We start from the raw sequence: 20,814 nt of genomic DNA, 5'->3' as shown, positions 1-20,814 counted from the left end.
TTTGGACACAAAATGGCATTAGTAACGTTGAACGATATACACTGAAAGTTTTGCAGCCAGTATCTGCTGTTTTTTTTAATCCTGGGAGGAACCCTTATTGTTGTCCTGCCAACTCCCTCATGTGACCTGGCTAATCTCAGCTCCTGAGATGGGGAATAGCTTTCATTGTGTTGCTTTGATGTTTTTGAGTGAAACACCACATTATTCTGCATGACACAAATAATGAGAAAAATGTAGAAGAAAATCCTTCTTTAAAATAGGACAAATATCCAATTTGAAATTTTTTCTTTGTATAGAAGGCTATTTTTAAAGAAAAATTATCTCTTAAATATTACTATTATGCTGACAAAGTAAATGTCAGAACGAAAAGCAGAGCTCTGTGAAACCTACTTAAACTACACATTACTATCAATCATTACATTACTCCACTGCTTCATTCAGACCTCCTACAGCGACTAATCCTTGCATACTATTTTGACAGGAGGGCAAACATTATACTGAGCAAGAAGTCTATCAGGTTACAGGACATTGGTTTCTGTGGTTGGTGACAAACCCAGGAAAAATCTAATTTTGTGATGAGGAATTTGTCAGTAGAACAGTTTGTTGAAGTTGACTGTTTTGTGGTTAGTTGCTATGTGAACAATTTCCTGTTCATATTGGAGAATCTTTGCCCAAGGTAGCTGCATAAGCAAAAAATGATTGTAGTTCCCTGATAGAAGGTGAGTTCTCTCAATGCCATCCAGTAATTACTGGGAATGGATGATCAACTATTGCAAAGTCAGGCCTTTACAGCATAAAATGGGAATACTTACACCTTGATTTAATTAGATTGGCATGACCTGCATAAATAACAAACAGCTTACCTCCACAAAATGATTTGTATTCTAGTTGTACAGAATTATTCTTCGCTGCTTTGGAATTTTTCTTTTAATCTTCCTGTTCCTGTAATTCGGAGATTAGATTAGATTAAAACGACATTGTTCCCCTGCCAATGTTAGGTGGGGCGTCTTGTTTCTCTCCCCCACTCTGACCCCTGTTCAGGGTGTCTGGATTACAGAGCAGTAAGGTTCTCCTTGACACGTATTTTCCAGCCACTACTTTCATGTTTACAGGGCTTTGCTATATCTATATCCCTTTTGTTCTGTGAATATTCCCAGTTTGTGTGTTCTCATTTACCACCCTGGGTAATTTGAATTGATAAATCAGGTCATGTACCTGCTTACTATTGTCTCATTGCTCCATATTTGCTCATAATTCATCAGCCTTGACCCTTGTGCTTCTCCAATCAGTGCGTTTTCCCCCTTTGTGTTTAATTTGTGTTTGATTCTTTTGTTGTCCTTCATGTGACTGATAACTGTAACAGTCGCGTGATCAGTTTTAGTCTTGTGAAGTTAAAGGTAGTTGTTTCTTAATCCTTTATTCCAATATAAATTTGTGACTGCCATAAAACAGTGAATAAGTTCGTTGAAAGCATTATTATAAGAGTGAGTAGAAAGACAAGATGAGCGTTGCCTTACAAACTGCCTTTTTAGGCAAATATGTCATTAGAGAGGGAGTACTGTATTATAGGAAGGATGTGGAAGCATTGGAAAGAGTGCAGAGGAGATTTACCAGGATGTTGCCTGGTATGGTGGGAAGGTCTTATGAGGAAAGGCTGAGTGACTTGAGGCTGTTTTCGTTAGAGAGAAGAAAGTTAAGAGGTGACTTAATAGAGGCATACAAGATGATCAGAGGATTAGCTAGGGTGGACAGTGAGAGCCTTTTTCCTCGGATGGTGATGGCTAGCACGAGGGGACATAGCTTTAAATTGAGGGGTGATAGATATAGGACAGATGTCAGAGATAGGTTCTTTACTCAGAGAGTAGTAAGGGCGTGGAACACCCTACCTGCAACAGTAGTGGACTCGTCAACATTAAGGGCGTTTAAAGGGTCATTGGATAAACATATGGATGATATTGGAATAGTGTAGGTTAGATGGGCTTTAGATTGGTTTCACAGGTCGGCCCAACATTGAGGGCCGAAGGGCCTGTACTGCGCTGTTATGTTCTATAGAAGCACAGAAGCTCCCTTACTCTGATATTTGTATACAGCATCCCTTGTACTTGTATTTCTTAAAGTATTTGTTTGTAAAAACATGCTAAACTGTAATAACTATAGTTTGTTTTGCCACAAACAGTGGCTTTATCATATAGGGCTAGAATTAGCTTCGAGTCCTGATGAAAAGTCACAGACCTGAAATACTAACTCAGTTTCTCTTTCCACAGATGCTCGCAGATCTGCTGAGCATTTCCAGCACTTGTTGTTGTTTTTAAATCCTGCGTGACAAGATAAATGTTGGTTATGATGTGGCATTTAAGGTGTAAAGTAAAGGTGTCTGCAGGGCTCAAATGCGAAACAAAATCTGAGAATCCAATACAGACTTGCATTTATATAGTGCCTTATCACATCCTTGGGTGGCCTGGAATAGCTTTAAAACCAATGAATCATTTTGAAGTACAATCACTGTTGTTATGTAGGCAACACGTTTTTGTCTCTGCTTGGGTAATGAAAAATGTAATTTTCTGACTTTAAAAGCAGGATAGATTAAGTAGTATGTCTGGACGCCAAGGGTAAAGCTTACAGGGAGAGATTGAACAAGTTACGGTTGTATTCTCTGGAATTTAAAAGATTAAAGGATGATTTGATTGAAGTTATCAAAATATTAAGGGGAACAGATAGGATGCATTGAAGGGAGGAAGTATTTCCGCTAATGGGGAAGGATAAGATGAGAGCCAGATCTTTCAGGAATGAAATTGGAGAAAAATCACAAAAAGCATGTTAGAAGTTTAGAACATTCTTCGGTAAAAAGCAATTGATGCTAGATCAATTGTTAATTTTAAAACTGACATAATTTTTTGTTAGCCAAAGTAATAAGAATATGGGGCCAAGGCAGACATATGGAGGAGATAGATCACAGACCAGCTATGACCTCATTGAATGGTGGGACATGCTCAAGGCTTAAATGGCCTACCACTGTCCCCATGTTCACTCCTTTAAGCCCAACACCGCAGGCCGCATGCAACATGTCTAATTCACAGTTAGTTGTTTGGAATTGCTGTTTTGGTGGGTGGCAGACGGTGAGTGGCATAATAGAAGGTATTTAACGTGATTTGGTGTCTGAAAATAATTAGAGAAATTTTAACCTAACCCATCCAACAGGAAACTTATGGCAGCAGCTGCAGCATTCGCTTTGCACCGACTGATTTTGTCTCAACACAAAACAATATTGGACAGAGCGTAGAATTGGCTGTAACCTGTGAATTTCCCACCTGGAAGGTTGAGTTAAAAGGATACCCAATATTCATAGAATCATAGAATTCCCACAGTGCAGAAGGAGGCCATTCCGCACCGACTGCAATTCCACCCCGGTTCAATCCCCGTAATCCCATGTACTTACACTGCTAGTCCTCCTGACACTAAGGGGCAATTTACCATTGCCAATCAACCTAACCCACATACTGTGGGAGGAAACCGGAGCACCTGAAGGAAACCCACGCAGACACGAGGAGGATATGCAAACTCCACACACACAGTTAGCCGAGGCCAGAATCGAATCTGGGTACCTGGGTGCGAGGCAGCAGTGCTAACCACTGCGCCTCAATTTCTGGTTTGTTTTGACTGTGTAGCTCCCCGCCCAAACTCTACATGGTGCAGCACATTAAAACCTGGTGGCTAGAAGTGACTGGGAGGAGACACTGACTTCAGTTCCACATGCTTCAGTACTTGATCTCAGTTATGTTGTTGTGGAAAGACAATGAACAGGGGTTAGTCATTTCCTCCCTCAACAAGAGAGGAAGAACAGTGGGGCCATCGACTTGTTCCAATTGCAGTCTTGCACAACTGAGGAATAGTTTAAAATCAACAGCCAAAAACTGGAGCAGCTGGTTAAGTAAACCTCAAAGAGAAAGGAGGCAAGGAGGACTTGTCTTCTTAAAAAGTACATCTTTAACCCTTGGTTTACACTTGAAAACGATTTCTTGTGAGGCACAAACAATGAGAGGATAGGAAAAGTCTATCGGTTCCATTCAAGTTCTGATGGCCACATTATTGCAAAGATTACTTTTCTTGCATCTCTGTATCTTTGTGTCTTTCCACGCAGTTATAATTTGGAGCAAAACTTCAAATATGGTTTTGGAAACTACTGCAAATGAATATTCTTAGAAAACTATCACCACATATTTAATATAGAGATGTTTTGAGAATTTAGGAAATGTAACAGTTGATACCTTGATTTTACTGAAGTATTTTTTATTAACTTAAAATACATTCATTGTCACAGTTGTTCCTTTAGATCTAAATTCCTTAACTAGGACAATGTGGAATTCTTTGATTTCGAAACATGATGATGTGTGAAAATGTCTGGTCTCACAGATTGGCTATACTCTAGGGATCAATTTATGTTGGGTGTGGTGAAAGTTTGGATTCCATTATCATTTCCGCAGGGTGGAGAGCCAAGTAAAATTGCCAAGTCTCCTCTTCAAAGGGCCAGGCAATTACCGAGGGCACTGATAACTAAACAGTTTGCAAAATCCCTCCCTTCCCCGTTGATTTTTCCCACCTAGAAAAAAACAGAAGTATTTTGTCATACATTTACCAGCCTTGTGTTTTTGGACTGACTGACAGACCTGAGAATACAAAGGATCAGCCATTCCCAAAACAACACAAACATATTACATTACATCGAATTAATGACATTACACAGAATTTATAGCAGACATTCCACCCAGCTGATGTATGTTAGTATTAATGACCCAAATGAACCATCTACCAGCCCTCTTCATCTAACCCTATCCGCATAACCATCAAAACCTTTCTCTCTCATCTGTTTACTTAGCTCCCCTTAAATGCATCTATACTATTCATGTCAGTACTCCATTTAGTAGAAAGTTCCACATTGTAATTACTCTTCGGGTGAAGACATTTCTCCTGTATTCTCTATTAAATTTATTAATTATTATCCTGTATTTATGGCCCCTATTTTAGGTCTCTGTCAAGAATGGAAACATTTCCTTTGTCTACCTGATCAAACCGCTTCAGAATTTTTAAGGCTTTAATTAGGTCAGCCCTTTTCTAGATAAAAGGGTCCCACATTGTTCAACCTCTCTACAAAGCTGTGTTAATATGATAATCAGGCTTGTGTGGACAGCAGTACTAATAAGCTATATGACTTTTTCAGCAGTAAAGTCGATGACTATTTTGCACTTTCGAATCTGCCACTTTAAATATTTGGAATTAGAGGTGCAGTGATCCTGAACCCTTCAGAAGCCTGACCATACCATAGTTATTCAAATCTTATTATTCCCAAGACCACTCAACCAGTCACTGTCAGTGATTCCTGTCTCTAAATATTTATTACAGTCCAATCTGTTGAAATAATCTTGCAGCACTTTGTTGTGCTGATTGATTGCTGCTGTTAGCAGGTACACTGCAACGTGCCCTTCACCTTTGTCCATCACTGTTCCATCTACCTATGCTGATAATCTGCACTTTCCTTTGTTCCTCTTTTGAATTACCTGTCTAAAAAAATTCTTCTCTCCGTCCATCTACATGCCATCATGTAAGACACAGTGCCATGTATTCGCTGTCATGTAATTACCATGACTTGTTTATTCTCCGTGCAAAGGATTTCAGATGGGCGAATCAATTTCGCAATTGTATGTACTTGAATAGACTCTGCTTTGAACAGAATTCAAATTAACCAAGGTCATAGAAGGTTAAGTCACATTGGTGGCAATTGGCATTGTTCCTTGCTCACTAATCCTCTGCGTATGAATGAATAGGCCATCTAAACGGGTGAAATGAAGGGAAGATTTCTATATCATTTGAGTGGCAGTGTGAAAGCTGTGACCGCTCCTAGCACATGCAGATTCTGGAATTACACCTCGGATCGGTTTTGTTATCGTCAACACCAGCCTTAGCATTTCATACCTGCAAGTTCTTACAGTCGCTGTTCATTAGTTAATATTCTCACAGTTTTCTGCAAATTAGTAATGTGGCTCTTATTCTTTGTAGTCATTCTTTTCTTTCTCTATGCCATACCTGTCTTGTTCCAAATCTGCTTCCAGGTTTCTGCCAAACCTGCTGTGACCCCATAATTGATGGATTACAACTGACCACCTGTCAGATGGATATGAAAGTTCCTATGGTATTATTTGATCTTTTTCTATATTTGGAATGCAGTGATACGGTTGGGAATGCAGTACCCATTAAAGACAGTTACCGTTGAATATAAGTGTCCATCAATACAAGCTTTGTTATGAAGCAAATGCCAAGTCTCTCGTGCCGTGTTTATTGTACCAATTAATTACATTGTAAGCCTGTTTTACTAACTGTTGTCCCTGATTTGGTTAATGTACTATAAAATCCGATATATGGTCTACATTGAACATGCTATTATAAAGCTTTATGTGACTATGCAATGTAATAAATTAGATTGGTTGGGGATTGGAGTGATCACAAGGGTACAATCACGAGGAGATTAGCAGCTGGGTAAGATGGGAGAATCACTCCAGCTCTTCATGGCCCCCAAGCTGCAAAGGCATTTATTTACCTGTTGGATCCAGTTGACCTCTCTCCAGCTGCCAGGTTTTCCAAAGCCTTGGAAACTTGCTCCGCAGGTGTTAAATCTGAAATGCAGCTAAAATTGGAGCCAGGCCAGCTCGTTAAAATACTTAAATTGGGGGCCTGCTTCCAGAGAGCAAGTTAGTCACTTGCCTTCCAATCCACCCTCGGTTAAAACCAGAAGTCTGGGGTTGACTTCCACATTTGGTGTGCCTAGCTAAGAATTTCTGTTACCGTTGATAAAATATACTAAGCTTTCAAATTAATATAAATTAAAATCATTTTTGGGGAGGAGATTCAATACTCTTTTTTGAAGAAATGCTAGTAGAGTCTTAAAATTATTTATAGTCTGGCTCCAAAGGTCACCCTGGAGAAGAAGACCAAGTTTCCTGTCATGACAATGAGGGAACCAGGCAATTTGTTTCACTCTTTTAGCATGCTAACCCAGTTTTATCTGCATCATACTCAAGACCTTTGGTCACCTAATTTATGAAGGCTCCATGTGATAGTCATCGTGGGTAGTTAGATTATTTTGGCTGCAAACACACTTTTTTAAAAATAATCTACGGAAGAACCCTGTGCAGCTTAAAAAAAACTATTCACCTGCCTTCGATTTAAATCCTTTTCTTCAGTTCATGTTGGATATGTATGAAGTAGTGATGTTACGAGACCCGCAGTCATATTGATAACTACCACAACTTTAGCTCTGCCTGTAGCATAAATGAACATCATGTTCTTCATGGGTCACCAAGTCCATGTTTGTTAATCAGTGAAATCCTAAGAGAATATCCGAAAGTTCTGCCTAAATTGAATTGAATTTATTCTCAGAAATGATGGTAATTTTCAGTTGTGTGCTTTCTTCTCTCTGAAGAAAAGTTGCTATTCAACTTGACCATAGAGATTTGGGCTATACCAAAGTGATGCAACAGAGTTAGTGAACTCTGATGACATTTTTCAGCATGTAAAAATGTTAATTCTTGTCATCCAGAGCGGAGGGATCAGAATAATAAAGTCCTTGAAATTATGGACGCTACTCTATAAAGCTGATTTCCCAGTGGAATTGACAAATATGTTGTTTATTGGCCCCCAACAGAGGAAGTAAAAAAGAAACTTGGCTATACGTGAAAGATGTTGCCCAGCTGCAAGTACAACGAAAATAGTTATGTTCTTTTGGTTAGCAATGCATCAAACTAAATGTGACCAAAATAATGGCAGTTGTCCTTATATATGTCTGTATAGAAAATTAAAATCGAACAATCAATGTTGGAAGTCTTGACTGTCTAAATGTGTTATCAATGTTGTTGGCTTTTAAAGCTTTCTTTAACACTTTTACTTTATATTTAAAAAAATAGTGAAGACCTTTCAATATCCTGACTTTGCAATGATATTTTTTCCTTTGCTAATCTACGATCACTATTTTCCCTTTTCCTGTTAAATCAGTTGGCATCTTCCAGATGTGACTAAGTCAGAGTAATAGTCCTCAAAAAAATATTTATCACACTTTTAAGGACTAAGATTTTTAAGATTGGGTTTGTGCTTTTCAAATCTGGAATACTTTAAAGTACAATCATATAATTAAAGCTTTGCAACAAAGAACCTTTCTCATTCAAAATATTTGAAAGTGCATTGTATTGTAGAAGATTTCCATTTTTGTGTTGAAATGTCACTGATGCATTTAAAGGGTTAATTTCACCAAGTCCTTTTGACAGCAAGAGAAAGTAAGTTACTAATTCAAATTTACCCTTTGATCCTGTGTCCAAAAATGTTAGTTAATATTCAGCTTTTGTAATCTTTCATATCCCCCCCTAATGAACTTAGACTACGCACATGCAAAACAATGCATTGCCTGTTACTCGAAGAATGACATTACGTCATGAAGTACTTACCTTCTCCCCCTAACGTGACAAGTTAGTCTGTTTTGTTTCTTTCTCGCGTGCATTTGCGATGCATGCCTGTGCAAATGGGAACAATTTTTGCCATTAAATTAGTTCTCAGGAGCATGAGTAAAATGCTTGCGTAAAGTGGAAAATGAACAAATTCAGAAAATTTGTTTTAGTAACAGTTTTCTTCTGAACGTGATTGATCTTTCATAGTTCTGGCGTTATAATCTGACACACTTAAAACACTGAAAAAAGGTGCAATCAAACCCTGATGTTCATTGCTTGCCTGTATTTAGAGTGTACACAGCTGTCAGATTCTTTCACCAGTTCCAACTGGGCAGTAAAAATAATGAAATAAGTTTGAACATCAATGTAATTGTAATTCTCAGCAAAAAACTGATTGAAACTCTCACAAGGCACAAGTGACATCAGATCTGTTTTATAAATATCCCATGCACGATTTTACCAGGAGGCAGAGGAACTTTATTTCACAAGTAGACATAGCACCCCATCTTAAAAGTTCAAATATAAAAGTAAGATACTGCAGATGCTGGAAACCTGAAATAATATCAGAAATTCTGGAAATGCTTATTAACTCTGGTAGTATCTGTCTGGAGAGAAACAGTTTAGGTCAATGACCTTTCGCAGAAATGGCAAAAGTTACAAGATTATAGCACGTAAATGTAACCAGCCTCCACATTGAATGGACCATCTCTGCCATTTCATCACTTTCAACATGGTGTCACCACCAAACACAATTTCCTCTTCCCTTTCAGCATTCTGAGAGAACCATTCCCTTGACACCCTGATCCACTCAGTCTCTCTCCTCCACCCCCCGCAACCTCAAACACCCTCTCCCTTCTCAAGCAAGTGCAACACCTGTCTTTTTGCTCCTCCATTGACCTAGACCCCAGACCCTTTACAACTGAAACAACCTATTGTACTTATTTCAACTCAATATACTGATTTGCATCTCGCAATGAAGTCTACCTTACAGTGGGGAGACCAAATGAGATTGGATGATGGCTCTGCAGAGCACCTGTTTTTAGACTACAAGAATGACCCTAAGCATCTAGTATTTGCTATTTTAATTCTCTGTCTCACTCCTAATCTGAACTCTCAGCCCTCAGTTTCAACACTTCTCCAATGAAGTTCAACATCAGCTTGAGGTAAAGCATCTCATTTTTGTATTCAGCACTTCACAGCTTTTGGGCCTCAACATTGAGTTCAGCAATTCCAGAACATAAACTCTGCTCCCATGTTTTTGGACAGGAGAGACTTAGTGATGATTCTGTTGTTCGCATTTAAGCTTCCTGTAGATGTATCATTAGTTTCTTTATTTGTCCCGTTATCATCTCCTTTTGTGCCAGTATCCCTTTAGTCATTTCATCTCTGCTGTCTTCAGTGTCGCAGACCTTCCCATTTGTTTTTCCTACCCGCCCTGCACTTCCCTGCTTCTGCACTTGCTTGAAGCCTGTTACACCTCAAACTTTTTCCAGTTCTGACAAAAAGGCATTGATTTTAAATGATTTTTAAGTCTGCCTGACTTGAGCGTTGCTGTCTTTATTCCAGAAATTCTACGCTGATCATTAATTTCATGGTATCAATGCATGATTGTTAACTCTTTTTACTACATTTGGGACGCTATGGTGTAAACATTGGCAGTTCTGTACTTCCATTCAATTAGTAATAGGAGGCTATGAAACACTTTCTGCTCCACCTCCTCTACCCTAATTATCTCTCTTCCCCCGCTCTCCCCCCCCCCCCCCCACTCCAAATCTTGATACATTACTGAGCTGAAGTAACAATTTTTCAGTCCCATAAAATGGTTCTGAAATATAATGGATTAGGGTGTGCAATACTATTGTCAAACTCAGGATGTCTTAATCTATACCCAACTGTAAACCTTATTTGAAAATTTTGGTGTATACTTTACAGATTTACAGTCTAGAGCTGCATGCAATATGAACACACATTTGAGATTTGGGTGCAGAAGTTAGCACACATCACATGATTTTCCATTCATTAGGATTATGAAGTATATGCGGCACACTAACTTTTCTATAATGCACTCCTGTCGCACGAAACGCAGCCTGCAATGCTGAATTGTAAAATCTATCCCTGGAAGCCATTACTATGATCAGATCTTTGAAATATTGATTTTACATTGTCATGATATTTAATTCCTTCAAGTAATTATTCATCTGGTATCAGGGCTGCATCTCCCCTCAGCTTGCCAGCAAATATCAAAGTGCTGATGTTAAAAGATAACTTTCAGGCAATTAACAGCACAGAAAGAAGCCGAATGTTTCAACTTTCCTATGCCAGTGTTTACAAGTTTCTTCTGACTAAACCCTATTAGCGTAACCTTCGATACCTTTCTCCATCGTATACTTTACTAGCTTCACTTGAACTGCATCTCTACTATCCACCTCAACTACTCCATGTGGTAACAAGTTCCACATTCTCTAACCACCTGGGTGAATGAAGTTTCATCAACAATAGCTATGTTTGTACAGTGCCTTTAACATAATGAACCATCTCAAAGTGCATCATGGTGGCATTTTAAAACAAAGCATTACACTAAGCCACATTGAGATGTTAGATCAGATGACCCAAAAACTTGGTGAAAGAGGTAGGTTTTTAAAGAGTGTCTTAAAGGTGGAAAAGGAGATAGAAAAGTGCAGGGGTTTAGGGCGAGAATTCCACAGTTTAAGGCTGAAGGCATGGCCACCGATGGTGGGGAGATTAAATCAGCGACACTCGAGGCCAGAGTTAGATGAGCGTAAGTATGATGTTGGAGGAGAATACAAGGTAGGGAGGGAAGATAGCACACTGGGATTTGATAACCAAGATGAAAAATTTAAATTCATGACACTGCTTGACAGATAGCCAGTGTAAGTTATCAAAGGTTGATAGGGGAATTGGACTTGCTATGCGTTAAGACACTGGCAGTAGAGTTTTGGATGGCCTCAAGTTTACAGATATCAGCCAGAAGTGCATTGGAATTGTTAAATCTGGAGATAACCAAGGCATGAATGAGAGCCTCAGCAGCAGATGAATTCAGATGGGTGAAATTAGACAATGTTGCAGAGGTGAAAATAGGTTGTCCTGGCGATGGCGCAAATACTTGGTTTAAAGCTCATCTCAGGGATCAAATATGAGAGCAACTTTGTGAACAGATGGTTTAGTCTTGGCCTGTTACCAGGGGAAGGGATGCACGGAGAAGCTGGGGGGGCACCAGAGGTAACAGTGCAGGAGTGGGGACAGAAGCCATTGCAGCAGATACTCTGGCTACAATTAGTTAAGACTGGAACAAGGTGAGAGCAGTCCCACCCAGCTGGAAAACAGTGAAGGATGAGGTGAGTTTACTTTTGTCACATACGTAAGATGTTATTTGTGACTTTCAGTGCCGTTTTGGTAATGTGACAAGGATGGAAACCTGTTTGGAGGGATTCAAACATAGAATTCCAGGAAATATGGGTCAGAATTTTACGTGGCTGGAGTGGGCATGCACCCGACTCGGAATTGCATCAAATTGCATGAGATGACAGGAGCCTTTCCTGACATCGTACACGCGTGTGATTCCGAGGTCCGTGAGCATGTGCGCGAATCAGATGCATGTCTGGTGTCAATTAAGGCCATTAAAAATCCAATGGACAGGAATTTTACGCTGCCCGTGTGATCTTTAGCTCGTCACACAAAACAAATGGGCACTCATTACGTTTCTTTCATTTCCTCATCCAAGGGTAGGATAAAAGGTCCCCAGAGCAGTAGCAGTTTCTCTGTGACAGAGTTTGTAGTTATCTGAGTATTGAGTTTCCTCGTTTATTGTTTAGCATTTGAAGCTTGACTTTTAGCATTTGGGGATCTCCCTGGAATGTTTTGCTGAGGATTGGAGGACAGTGATCCATCATTTGCAAAGCATTGGTCCTAATGGAGATGGTCTACTCCACTGGCGGGACATCATTGGAAGAGGGAGGCAGGAGGGAGAGGAGGCAAGGTGATTGCAACCATCGTCCCAACCAAAGACCTGTAAGAGGAGAGGCATGGGCTCAGTTGGTGCTAAGCCAGCAGGGAGGCTAATGCGGGCAGGGATGTGGAAGAAGTCACTACCCAGTTTACAGGCAATGCACCAAATACCTGCAAATGTCTAAGGTCCAGTGCCACAGGGGGCTACACTTCTCCAGGGACACAGTGACATACCTTTGCAACATTATGGGTCCTGAAATTGCCTGAAGCCTCGTGGGGTGTCACCCCATGTCATGACGCTGAAGGTCACAGTTGCCTTCAACTTCTACGTCATCATTTCATTTCAAGGATCAGTGGAGGATCTGTGCAGCTTCTTGCAATCAGTCATGTGCTGTGCCCTGCACAGTCTAGCTCTGAAAAGAGGGACACAGTCTAGCTCTGAAAAGAGGCAGAGGAGAGCGAGGCAGGGCCACAGGCCAGGGAGGAAGACTCCAGTGATGGATAGAGGATGAGCCTGGAAATGCACAGGGTGAGGACTTGGAGGCAGACAATAGGGATATTCAGGGGCGCAGCGACATGATGGATGCATTCATCCAGCTTTTAGCTGGGCATCCAAGGTATGAAGGCTGACTCAATCCAATGGCAATGTTTTAATCACAATGAAACTGTCTTTTAGAACCCAAACCAGAAATCCTGCTCCACACAAAGCCCTCCGCTTACCAGCCTGTACAACATCTGGCCAGTGTACAAAGCCCATTGAATTGAGGCACATATTTATGTGACTACATATTAACATAAAAACAGCATACAAATATTCCAAATCTAACAAAGCTCAAATTAATTAATGCGAATAATGTCACCCATGACACTCCCCTGTTGTGCTTACTATGCCTTTAAACTTGCGCCTGTGGGTGCTTTGTCTTGATGCTGCCCCTCTCCCTCGCTGGCTGTATCATTGGAGGCAGCCTGCTGACTTTGATGACCTCTGGCCACCAGAGCCTGAATTGACTCCGGCTGGGCAGCAACATCGAGCCCCATGGCTGGGTACTCCTCAGACATTGTGGCATTATTAGATACAGTGGCCACTGGCAGAGGGCTGGAGGAGCTGGTGCCCTTGCCCCAAGTCCACTGAGGTGACGGGCAGCTCATCTGCCAATGTGAGGTGCACTTGCATCTCCCGATTCATCATTCATGGATGAGCACCTAGCAGAGAGATTAGATGCCTTCTCCATCTCTCTCACTGGCAGTAGCCTCCAGAGGTCACAGCCAGTGCGACCCCTGGAACCCCTGAGGACGTTCCTGAAATTGCCCCTCCACTCTCTCACTGGAGGAAGCTTTGCACTCGGTGCTCAGGGTCAGCGCAGCACTCATTTTCAGCATGGACTCTTCAATGATGAATACCATGGCATACAGACCTACATCTCTGATCTCCCCGTAGATCACACTGGACGTACAACATCTGCCACCCGGTGGACATCTCCAGAGGCTCATCATCTGCCTCATACTCAGATTGGTCCTTGTCTCCAGCAGTGCTCCCGTTGGCGGCACCCTGGGACCTCTCTACCTCTGCCCACTCCAAGCGCGAGTGTGATGTGCCCTGCCACTGTGCACCACCCACTGAGGCAACAACCTAATGCCAACCAGATGTGAGTATCAGCGCTAGTGCGTGATGTAGGTACGGGAGCAATGTTTTCTTGGATGCCTAATGGGGAGTCCTTGGGGTCACCTGTGGCTCGTGCAGTTGTCTCATCTGCAAAAGGAAGGCACAACATCAGTGAATTCAAACATCATTGTCACTATATATCTAGGTGGTCTGCTGAGACAATGGGGAAATGCTGTATGGTGACGTCTGCATTGGAGCTTCAATGGGCACTCTGGCTGGGACAGCTCACTTTCTGATCAGAATAGCCCGTGAACTCTCTCGCACCCCCGGCACACACATCTGGGACCTACACACTTATCTTCGTCCCAGATTTCCTTCTCACCAGGACCGGAGTAGCAATCCACAGCATCACTTGCGCTCCTAGTCGGGACCAGCAGACTGGGGCCGTTTGGTGACCCTCTGCATTATTGTGACTTCTCTTCTCTTTTCTCCTGACTGGCCAATAGAAAGGCTCATTAGTGTTCCATCTTTCTTGAGAGCCATTCCAGATACCCCTCGCCCCACCCCACACACAGCCATTCAGTAGGCATTTCACTGTAGCGTACCATCCCCTCCATTGCACTGCAGCCTATTGTGCTGACAGTCCAGCCTTGGCAGGGCAGGCTTCAGTGTCAATTGGTGTACACACTCAGAATCCTGAATGCACAGGTCCGTGCATCTCTGCACTTACCCTTGCCGAACGCATAAGATCATTGACCCTTTGTGCACCACAACTGGCTGCAGTGCCACCAATGTCATGCCCACTGACCTCAGCAGCCACCACCTCAGTCCAGGCCTCTTTAGTCAGGTAGGGTGGCCTTCTCTTTCCGCCCCTGGGCACTGGGATTTTGTGCTGTCGCTAACCTCCTGCACCAGAATAGACAAGCATTCATCTGTGAAATGAAGGACAATTAGCCCACCTGACTTGTCCTCCTGCCTTCCAGGGCCTCCTGGCACTGATGACTTGCTGACAGCAGTAAAGATATTGGTTTTCAGCCGCACAGTGCTCTCCATCTCCCCCAAACTCCTGGCATCCCTCAGGGAGCTCCTTCCTCCAGTTTCACCATGAGCTCATTGGACCCAGCAGCCGTGCATTCCTACCCCTGCTCCATAGAGACCCAGTCAGCCGATCTGTTACACACTGGGTGAGCCTTAATTGGCCACATTAACAACGTGATCTCAGGCGGAAGCAGGTTTCACATCGGCCACTGCCCCCGCTGATTTCGGGTGTGCCCTGAGGGCAAAATTCAGGCCATAGAAATGCATTTGGGAGGCAGCAATGCATTCAAGAACTTTGGAGAGGAAAGGGAGGTTGGAGATGGGGCAGCAGTTTGCATGGGTGCCAGAGATCAAAGATTTAGTTTTGAGCAGTGGGGTGATGACGGCAGAGTTAAAGGAGAAGGGGACAACGGAGAGAACCATTAACAATATCTGTTAACATGGAGTCCATTAATTTGGTGTTTGTGGAGATCTGTTAAGTTCTCCTACATACTAGTAACTGCACTTCAGAATTTAAGTATTGATGGGAAGTGCTGAGGACATGTGATAAGATGCTATGTAAATGCAAGTGCTTTATATTGAATTTGTTATCTTTTAGAAAACAGCAAGTGTTGGCAATTAATCAAAATTGGACATTGGGAAACAGTATTTGTAACCCCAAAGAAGTGAAATGTGTGTTGAAGATAGCAAAGCTGTTGAAAATGTATAGATCCAGAAACTGAGCGATATGTAATGGGATCAACATATGCTTTCTCTCAGTACATCTCATGAACATTTAAAAATGCATATACAGTGCTGAGTGGAACTGTCTGTCACCTTATCTAGGGGGTGTTTTATAGATCACCACCACTCTCTTCGGAGCAGTGCACTTGCTTTCATAAGAAGTTCAAAATGACAACCTAGAAACCTGACTTGTCAAGAAACCCAGAAAGAAATGCTTTAAAAAAGAAAGGCTTATGCTTATATATAGCTCCTTTCATGGCCTTAGGAAGATGCAAAGCACTTCACAGCAATCTTTTGAAGTGCACTTTAGAAGTGTGGTCACTGTTTTAATACAGGAAATGCGCAGCCAACTTGTGCATTGAAAGCTCCCCAAAAACAGCAGTGCAATATTAACCAGCTACCCTGTTTTTGTGATGTTAATTAAGGAATAAATACTGCCAGGACACCAGCGATAATTCCCATGCTCATCTTGGAAATATTGTCTGAGGATCGTTTGTGCCCAGCTGAGGGGGAAGACGGTGTTTCATTTTAATGCACGATCTGAAAGACGGCACCCCTGATAGTGCAGCACTCTTTCACTCCTGGTGTGTCAACCAAAGTGTGCTCAAGTCACTGGACTGAGACAAAACCAACTTATGACTCAGTGGGAAGAGTGCTACCAACTGAGTCATGATTGAAATGGTTTTGATTAATATATTTCTTTCAATCCAGTGTGAACCATTTCTTTATGAAATGTTATCTAACATAACATTGAGGTGAATTTCTCAATTCATACTAATTATTGGTACTAATTTCATCCTAATTGGTCCTTGATCTTGGTGCTGAAAGCTTAGAAGCCTCCTACCCTTCACAGGTTGAAATAAAGGACTCGTATAGGATTGTGTTTATTAATCTTACTGCAATTTGGTACAGGATGGCACTCACTTTTCCTGGATAAAGCAATCAGTCTCAGCAGATATAAGACTAGTGCTGACTTTGTGGTGGGAACAAAATACAAAACGTAATAGCTCCACTGACTTAATTTGCCTGCGAGGAAATATGATTGGTATGTTTTTTTTAAAAATACTGAAATTTGCTGTTTTGTTCATGAAACAGTGACTTGTACTTAAACTTGCAAATATTGGATTAATTGTGCTAGCTAATGAGAGTTAGATTTTTTCAGTGGGCAAAGGGTTAACCTTTCCAGAAAGATTTGAACCAGAATGCAAAGTGAAGAGCAGATCCTATCCAACCTCCTGATCTATCATTTGACGTATATCCTATTCCATCTCTTCTCATTATCTATCATTTAGAAGATCACACCAATGCCTTTTAGAACCACACTGTGACAATCAATCAGCCTGACTCTAATCTGAGGAATAAGGGGATCATTTAAATAGGCATGAAATCAACTTCATCCTTTATTTTACACCTGCGGTAAGAAATTTGGGGTTTGCAGTTAAAGGGAGATTATAACTTTAATTAATTTATTTCCACACTTCTGCTCATGGAAGTGGTTCAACTTGGATCTAATTGATTTGCCTTGAGGAGGTTTGCAGTGCAAACTTGAACTCATCTTGCATCAGATTGTCATGGATTTTATAAGTCAAAGGAAGTACACTTTGGGTTAGGGGTGGGACAACCTTCAGATGCAAGATCGCCGTAATCTCTGAGGTTTGCTCAAAGCCAGCTAGCTGCCGCCTTTCACATGGTCTGTCAAGCATGATGAAAATTTGAAACATCAGCATAGTCTGGACAGTGCTTTGATGTGTCAGTCGGCAAAATGATTCAGACAGAGATTATTCACTGGTACACAGCACAGGCTCATTGGGTCTGGGTGACTCCTTATTGAAGAAAAACTGTTTTTCATCAGGCCTACTTGTCTTAAAAGGAATCCATTAAAGTACGTGCTGTCTCACAAGATATAATCAGTTTTGATTTACGCCCAAACAGAAGTCAGTACTGAATGTAAAAGTGGAGTATATGCCCAGACTATGCTATCACTGTTATGATTTGACTAGATGTGGTTTTCCAGAAAGCCTGAGGGATGCAGGTAGTACTGACTTTGATCAGCCTCTTATCGGTTAATAGGGATATGAATAACCTGCAGAGCATCTTTGAATACAGAAACCACATCCTACTTCCAAGTAATACCAAACCTCGAATAAAGTCTATTTTTTATCTCCCAAGCTTTATGTAGTCTTCATGTTGAAGGGGAATCCGTGATCAACTTTGAGGGTTTTTTTTATTCTAATGAGTAACAACAAAAACATTTATATAGCATCTGCAGCCTAGTAATATGTTCTAGGATGCTTGCACTGGAGTAATCAGACAAAAATTAACGAGCTGAAGAAGGAGATACTGTAAGGAATGACTAAAAGCTTGGCCAGAGAAGTATATTTTAAGGAGGTTGGAGAAACAACAAGGTTTATTAAGTGAATTCCACAGTTCAAAGCCCAGGCATCTAAGTGTACATCCACCAAGATGCAGTGAAGGGATGGGGGGAAGCACAGAAGGCCAGAATTGCACGAACACAATTCTCTAAGGTTTTTAAGGTGGGTGTTGCTGGCAAGGCTAACATTTTTGCCTACCCCTAATTGTCCTTGAACTGAGTGGCTTGCCAGACCATTTCAGAGGGCAGTTGAGAGTCAACCACATTGCTTCAGGTCCAGAGGCAGGTGTAGATCGGACCAGTTAAGGATGGCAGATTTCCTTCCCTAAAGGTTAACATCACCAATTCCAGATTTATTCATTGGAATTCAAATTCCCCAGCTGCCATAGACCAGTGAGAACAGGGGTGATGGATGAATGAGCCGTTAGAATATGTTCGACAGAATTTGGCATGAGCTGAAGTTTCCACTTCAGGAGAATGGGAAGCCAGCCTGGCGAACATTGGAGTCTTGAGCCTTGAGGTCACAAAAGCATGGGTGAAGGTTTCAGTAGCAGATAGACTAAAACAGATAGAGTAGGGCTATGTTATGGAAGTAGGCAGTCTTAGTGATTGGGTCGTGATAGAGCAGATAGAGAGAAACTGTTCCCATTGATAAAGGATCAAAAACCAGAGTCACCTATTTAATGTGATTTAAGAACATATCCAATAGTTTCCTAGTCACCATTTCCAATGCCAGCTTTTTATTTGAGAATAATTAACTGATTTTTAATTCCCCAGCTGCTGTAGTGTACTTAAACTTGTGCCTCTGGATCACCAGTCCAGACAGCACACTTTAGGGAAGGTGTAAAGGCAAAAAAGATTCACGAGAATAGTTCCAGGGATAAAGACTTTGGTTGTGCATTGATTAAGAAGCTGGGGCTTTACTCCTTGGAGATGAGAAGCTTAAGAGGAGATTTGACAGAGGTGCTCAAAATCATGAGGGGTCTAAATAGAATAGATAGAGAAGAAACCCTTCCCATGGTTGGAAGGATAAAGAACCAGAGGACACTGATTTAGGGTGATTGCAAAAGAAGCAAAGGTGATAAACAAAACATGTTTTTCCATCTGTTATTCTCTGGAATGCATTGCTTGCAAGTGTGATGGAGCAGATGCAGTTGAGGCCTTCCACAGTGAATCGGATAGTTACCGGAAAAGGAAAAAAAACTGATGGGCTATGGAGGAAAAAGTGGGGAATTTGAACTAAGTGAATTGCTTTTGTAGAGGGCCAGCACAGCATGATGGACCAAATGGTGGCAGCCTATTCTGTAACCATTCTATAATTCTGTTCCCTTAAAGCTGACCAGGCATAAATAGATAGAATAAGTCAAACCATGGCAAACATACCATGGCAGCAAAATTAAAATACAGTCAGTTTAAATGGTAGTTGAGAAGAATTATGGAAACAAAGCAGTTTTGCCTTTGAAGACTTGTATCATGGTTTTAGCATTTGAACCACCTGTACTATTCTGCCTAATGTGGCTTTTAATGTGGAGACATTGGTGTGGCTTGAGAAATTTATTTGTGTCATTCGTAAGGATTCAGCTGATCAATGTTTTGTCATAATATTGACATGAGCCTTTAACGGGTGGCTGTGTTCCACCTTCTTGGACCGCTGCAGTCCATCTGGTATAGATAAACCCATGATTTTGTAAGGGAGTACCAATGCTTTGACCCAGTGGCAGTGAAGGAACAGTGCTGTAGTTCCAAGTCAAGCTGGTTGTGGTGTTTCCATTCATCTGCTGCCGAGATCCTCCTGGGTGACAGTGGTCATAGGGCTTGTAAGGTGCTGTTGAAGGAGTCTTGGCAATTTCCCATGGTGCATCCTGTAGATGGAACACTGCTGCCAGTGGTGAGAAAATGAATGTTTAAGTTGGCGCATGGGGTGCCGATCAAGTGAGTTTCTTTGTCCAGATTTTTGTATACAATTCTAATGCTAACTACTTTGAAAATTCAAGTGATAGAGAGAGAGACCATATTCAACCATTGGATCTAGAAAATAATTGTGAATAACCTAGCTTTATAACCTGTACTTCAGTTTCCATATGTGATACAATCTGTATGAGACAGATAGAGCTATGACCTGTTGCTAATTCATTGCGTAAAACACTAGTGTTTTGATGTGATGAGGCACAATATAAATTTGTATTATTATAGTGTATTATATCAGTATACATATGCACACACAAATTAGGAGCAGGAATAGGCCATTCGACCCCTTACGTCTGCTTTGCATTTGATAAGGCCATGGCTGATCTGATTGTGGTGCCTCTCTTTTCCTGTTTATCCCTATACCCTTTGACTCCCTTATCAGTAAAGAATCTGTTCAACTCAGCCTTAAAAATATTCAATGACCCTGCCGCCTCTATTCTTTTGTGGACGAGAATTCCACAAACTAATATCCTTCTCGGAGAAAAACATTTCTCCTCATCTCCATCTTAAATGGGACACCCCTTATTTTTAAACTCCGTCCCCTAGTTCTAGCCCCTCCCACAAGGGAGAGCATCCAATCTGTCAAGTCTCCTCAGGATCTTACATGGTTCATTTCTCATTCTTCTAAACTCCAAAGGATAGAGGCACAACCTGTCCAA

At 41.4% G+C, this 20,814-nt stretch overlaps 1 protein-coding gene across 6 annotated transcripts in view; it reads left to right on the top strand.

Annotated features, from left to right (window-relative positions):
- cfdp1 (craniofacial development protein 1) overlaps nucleotides 1-20,814 on the top strand; it is a 189,150-nt gene that overhangs the window by 125,971 nt on the left and 42,365 nt on the right. Inside the window, exon 6 of one of the 6 annotated variants that reach the window (XR_013497614.1) lies at nucleotides 13,891-14,098. The exons of the other annotated variants lie outside the window; for them this stretch is intronic. The gene's annotated coding sequence lies outside the window, so the exon portion shown is untranslated. The remainder of the gene's footprint in view (nucleotides 1-13,890; nucleotides 14,099-20,814) is intronic. 6 annotated transcript variants of the gene reach the window in all.

The sequence above is a fragment of the Mustelus asterias genome, chromosome 4 (assembly GCF_964213995.1).
Source record: "Mustelus asterias chromosome 4, sMusAst1.hap1.1, whole genome shotgun sequence".
Lineage (NCBI taxonomy): Eukaryota > Metazoa > Chordata > Chondrichthyes > Carcharhiniformes > Triakidae > Mustelus > Mustelus asterias.
This window is presented reverse-complemented; position numbering and strand designations above follow the sequence as displayed.